At 39.3% G+C, this 5,667-nt stretch overlaps 1 non-coding gene across 1 annotated transcript; it reads left to right on the top strand.

Moving 5' to 3' along the window:
• Positions 1 to 5,210: 5,210 nt before the first annotated feature.
• LOC131905355 (5S ribosomal RNA) lies at positions 5,211 to 5,329 on the top strand. The gene has a single exon (XR_009377887.1). It is a non-coding gene; the product is annotated as a 5S ribosomal RNA (ribosomal RNA).
• The last annotated feature ends 338 nt before the right edge of the window (positions 5,330 to 5,667 follow it).

The raw sequence follows: 5,667 nt of genomic DNA, 5'->3' as shown, positions 1-5,667 counted from the left end.
ACAAGCTGTATGATGTGTAATGGGGACATTACTCAGGCACAGGTGTGAGCCAGAGAAACCCCAAATGGTCCTGCAGGACGCAGACCGCAGACCGCTGAGAGCAGAGAGATACACTAACGGGAGACCATCTAAATACAAAAGGCTCTGAAAAGGCACAAGAGTCTGGAAGGATGCAGTTGCCAGACCAGCTAAGCAGAGAAGGAAGCCTGGAGAGAACTCCCTCCCTTTGGTTTCATCCCCTCTGATTTCCAGTCAGGACTCTCACTGGACGACACAGGTGGGTTACAGTGCAGGAATGGAGCTCTGGGGGTTAAAAGGCAGATGCTGAGCCAATCAATTAGTGCAACATGTGCAATCCATACAGATGAGACAACCTGGCTACAAGACTGGGTTTATAACTCCTGCTTCATTCCACGTCTCCCCAACCACGAAGTTACTATGTGGGTGCTCTAAAGGGAAGGTTGATTTTAATCCTAATGGCAGAAAAAAAAATGTGTCACTATGTAACAATACATAAATCATAAAATATAAAATATGTGGGAGTAAATGTTAAAAGTGTGTGAGGGCTACAGCAAGAAGGCATTCACCAAGGATGTTTACAACATAATATGCTCCTTAGTTGAAAAGATAAAATAACATTCCTTCCAAAATTAATTTTAGACCTTAACCTAACCTAGCTAAGCTCTTCATAGCATCTTTAATTGAAATTTATTTTAAGATTGGATTTAAAGATAACTTGCAAAGGATAAATCTATGATTGCTTTTACTAGAAATTATTAAGGGACTACTTGTCCATTAAATTGAGAAATTAAACTAAAAAAAATTCAATGATAAAACACACTATCTTAATCAGATGTAGAGAGTAGTTTTTAATCTTTTCTATTGGTATTTAATAACTGTTCAAAATAATAGGCTTCATTATGACAATTCCATAGGTACATAAAATGTACTCTGGTCATATTGATGCTCTATTTTCCCTGTTCTGGATGGCTCCCCTTTCATTTCATATTTTTTCCCTGTAGGTTCTACATGTGATATGTGTTTTTCAGAGTCTCACTTAATATAAGATGAGAGTCTCTAGTTCCATCCATTTTCTTATAAATGACATGATTCCATTTCTATTTGTGCTGACCAGTACTCCACTGGTACATTTTTGCCACAACCTTTAAGTCCATTCTTACAGGGATGATAGCTGATACCATAGTTTGTCCATTATGTTGTGATAAATATGGGCACACAGATGTCTCCAATGTCAGCTGACTTTTATGACTTCAGAGTCCTATCCTCAAGCAATGTACTATAGCTGGATCATATGGTGTCTTAGTCACTTTTCTATGGCTGTGATAAAATACCATGACTAAGGCAACTTATTAAATCTTTTTTGTTTGTTTGTTTGTTAGTTTTTTTTGAGACAGGGTTTCTCTGTGTGGCTTTGGAGCCTTTCCTGGAATCTTTCCTGGAACTCACTCGGTAGCCCAGGCTGGCCTCAAACTCACAGAGATCCACTTGACTCTGCCTCCTGAGTGCTGGGATTAAAGGCATGCGCCACCATCACTGGGCTCTAAGGCCACTCATAAAAGAAAGTGTTTAATTGGGTTTATGGCTCCAGAAGGTTAGAGTCTGTGATAGCAGAGTGAAGACATGGTAGCTGGGACGATTGGGAGCTCAGGAAGGGGACTCCCACACTGTGGGGGGGCTCCAGGCCAGACCCAGGGTTAGGCACAAACCACACCCAAACACCTGTTTTCACAGAGAGATCCTTTACTAAGAGGGGAAGAAAAGTTAAAATGGCTGCTTTCTGACTCAGGCAGAAAAACATCATCAAATGACCTTGCAGATGTCATTCTTAAGAAGAGGAAAAAAGGTCCTGTGGTGGTGGTGCACACCTTTAATCCCAGCACTTGGGAGGCAGAGCCAGGCAGATCTTTGTGAGTTCAAGGCCAGCCTGGCCTACAGAGTGAGTTCTAGGAAAGGCGCAAAACCACACAGAGAAACCCTGTCTCAAAAAACCAAGAGTGGGGGGAGGTCTGTGTTAGAATGGGCTAGGATGCTAGAAAGGAGACAGAGTATGAGGGAGAAGAGGAAGAAGACAAATACAAGGGGACAGGGATATTTGTCCCTGAGGGACAAAGGTCTGCCTCTGCATAGAGAAAGGACAGACTTGGCACATAGGCAAGTGGAGGTTTACAAAGGTGGAAAGAAACCCTGTGTTAGGATGAGGTGTTTAATTTTAATTGGGCATGTTCATTAGGTGAGCCAAAGGTGGACTTCTGATTGCTGGATTTTGGTAGTCAGCCTCAGGAGGAAGAAGTGGCCAAATAAGGGAATAGACCTTGGTGACTAGCTTTAGGAATGTAATCTAACAGTTTTTAGCAAGGCAGAGGGAATGGGAAGAAGGTCAAGGTCTGCCAGATCCACATGCTCTAGTGGGCTAGTGTTCCTTCAGCTCACATCTAAAACTGCAAGCAAGAAGCAGCGTGCACACTGGGAATAACACAAGTCTTTTGAAACCTCAAAGTCCACCCCTAGTGACACACCTCCTTGAACAAGTCTGCACCTCCTAATCCTCCCCAAACAGTTCCGCCAACAGAGGACCATGTATTCAAATATATGAGCCTATGAGGTCCATTCTCACTCAAACCACCACATTTGGCAAGTCTGTTTTTAGTTTTCCTAAGAAACTGACTCTAATTGCCATCACGGCTAGAGTAATTTACATTACCAGCAACTATGTTAGGGGATGTTAGGCTCACAGAGCAGATGTGTAATCCCAGCTACTCAGGGGCCTGAAGCATGAGGGTTACAAGTATAAGGGCTTCCTGGGACACAAAGTGAGCTCTGGGTAATTTAGCAAGGCCTTCTCTGAAAACAAAGTATTTAAAGAAGACTGGGGATATGATTCAGTGGGAAAGTGATTGTCTAGCATGTAAAAGGCCATAAATCCAATCCTAGTACACTTAGACACACACACACACACACACACACACACACACACACACACACACACACAAATACATTTCCCTGTAACTTCACCAGCATTGAATTGTCTTGTTTCTAGATTATAGCCATTCTGACTGCCAAGAGATGGACTCCTAATGCAGAATATTGATCATTTTTTTAAAGTTTATTAGTCATATCCTCTTCTTTTAAAAAGTGTCTTTTAGTTCATTTTCCTACTTATTGATCAGGTTACTTCTTATTTTGTGTTGGGTTCTGTGTTGAACATATTATGTATATTAATTCTATAAAATAAATCACCAGTAACATTTTGTAGGCTATTTTGTTATTCTGATGTTTTCTGGAATTAAAATAAAAGTCTGTGTGTGTGTATGTGTGTGTGTGTGTGTGTGTGTGTGTGTGTGTGTGTGTGTGTGTGTAAGTATGTGGGAGTGCATGTGAAGGTCAGAGGGCAACTTGTGGAACTTGGTTTTTTCCTACTACCGTGTGGGTCCTGGGATGGAACTTAGGTCCTTGGGCTTAGCAACAAGTGCCTCTACCTGCCAAAACATCTCACTGGCTCCTGTTGTTCTTTCTAGGAAGAAGCTTTCAAAACTGATGCAATCCCACTTGTCAGTTCTTGCTATTATGTGCTCACTATTTGAGAATGATGTAGCTGAACTATACTGGCTTGTATGTGATTCCTTTATTCTGCAGTATTGAGCTACATGTCTGGTTTTATGCCATTACCCTGTAATCTTTGTTACAATGACACATTAGTGCAGTTTGAAATTACCCCTTTTGTTCAGGATTGCTCAAGGCCTTTTGTGTTTCCATATGAATTTTTGGATTGATTTTTCTCTTTCTGTGAGAATGTCATTGGAAGTTTGGATTAGGATGGTGTTGAACCTGTAGGTTACTGTGGGAAGTAGAGCTATTTCAACAGCTTCATTTCTGCTCCTACAGGCCATGAGAGGTCATTTCATTTTCTAGTGTCTTTGTTTCTTCATTATGGATTGCTTGGTAAAGTTCTTTTACCTCCTTGCTTAGGTTCATTGATAAGTATTTTATTTAGTTACAGCCTATTTCCAATTGGATCATTTTCCTGATGAGTGAGTTCATCATTGATATATAGAAAGTATACTTATTTTTGTATGTCAATTCACTATCCTGCTACTTTGTTGAAATTATCTATCAAAACTGAGTTTTTTAGTGGTTTCTATAAGATGTCTTAAAAATAAAATTGTATCATTGGCAAACAGAGATAATTTGATTTCTTTCCTATTTGTATCACTTTTACTTTTTTCCTTTGGCTCTATTGATTTATCTAAGATTTCAAACAATTTTTGAACAAGAGTAGTGAGAGTGGACACCCTTGAAAATTCCCGCGTTTAGAGAAAATCCTAACTAGTACTCTACTGAGTGTAGACAGACTATATTTTCTTAATTCACTTGTCCATTAATGGATACTTAGGTTATATTTATATCTTGAATCTTGTGAATAATGATGAAATAAAACATAAGTCTGCTCAATTATTATTGTTCAATAATAAGAATATGCCTTGTGTCTAGGGAGGTGGGTTAGAAGTTAAACACTTGCCATGGATCTCCAGCACCTACATACATGCCAGGTGGATGTGTCAACTCTCTGGAAGTCCCAGCACTCAGGAGGCAGAACAGGGGATCCCCAGAGCAAGATGGCTAGCTAGACTGGCAAAATTGGTGAGCTCTAGGTTCAATAGAGAAATGCTGCCTCAATATATAAGATGGAGAGCAGGTGATTGAGGAGGATATATGAAGCCAACCTCTGCCTCCACACTCAACACACTTGACATGTGTACTTACATGTGAACACAGATACACACAAGTACTGTGTGTATATTCCTTGGACACCATCAATACATAATTCAACTAGATTTCAGCTTTAACACATTTTCATTTAGTACAGTTTCATTTAATTTTTAGAAACTAAATATTTTCTGGAGCTAAAGAAATGCTTCAGTGGTAAAGAGCACTGTCCACTCTTCTAGAGGACTTGGATTTAATTTCAAGTATATGGTAACTCACAACAAATTGTAATTCTAGTCCTAGGGGATCCTATGCCCACTTCTAGCCTCTGAGGGAACTGCATGCATGAGGAATACAGATATGCATGCAGGCAAAATAGTCCCCTGCATACACAAAAATATTAAATAGTATATATGTTTATCTCCTTCTGGCCATATAAAATATACTTGACCTTAGAAAGCCTAAATATAAAAATAAATACAAAGGTCTACGGCCATACCTCCCTGAACGCGCCCGATCTCGTCTGATCTTGGAAGCTAAGCAGGGTCGGGCCTGGTTAGTGCTTGGATGGGAGACCGCCTGGGAATACCGGGTGCTGTAGGCTTAAAAAAAATTAAAAAAAAAATAAATAAATAAAAAAATAAAATAAAATAAAAAAATAAATACAAAGAAGAACCTTGGAATGCAATAAGTAATAAAACCATATCTCCCTAAAGTGTGCTCTTGATATACATGGGTGATACCTAGAAATGAACAGATATTACAGTGAAGCAAATTATGTATGTATAAGGGAGAAAGATCAGCCAATCAGAAAATGACAGATTATTAAACAAATAATAAGGGATAATTAATCTATCTTTAATTATTTATTTAAATTTTACTAATGTTTATTTTGTGTATGTGCATGTGTATATGAGTGAGTGTGTAGGTGCATTTGTGTGT

The sequence above is a fragment of the Peromyscus eremicus genome, chromosome 2 (genome assembly GCF_949786415.1).
Source record: "Peromyscus eremicus chromosome 2, PerEre_H2_v1, whole genome shotgun sequence".
NCBI lineage: Eukaryota > Metazoa > Chordata > Mammalia > Rodentia > Cricetidae > Peromyscus > Peromyscus eremicus.
Note: the sequence above shows the minus strand (reverse complement) of the source record. Positions and strands in the feature narration are given on the sequence as shown.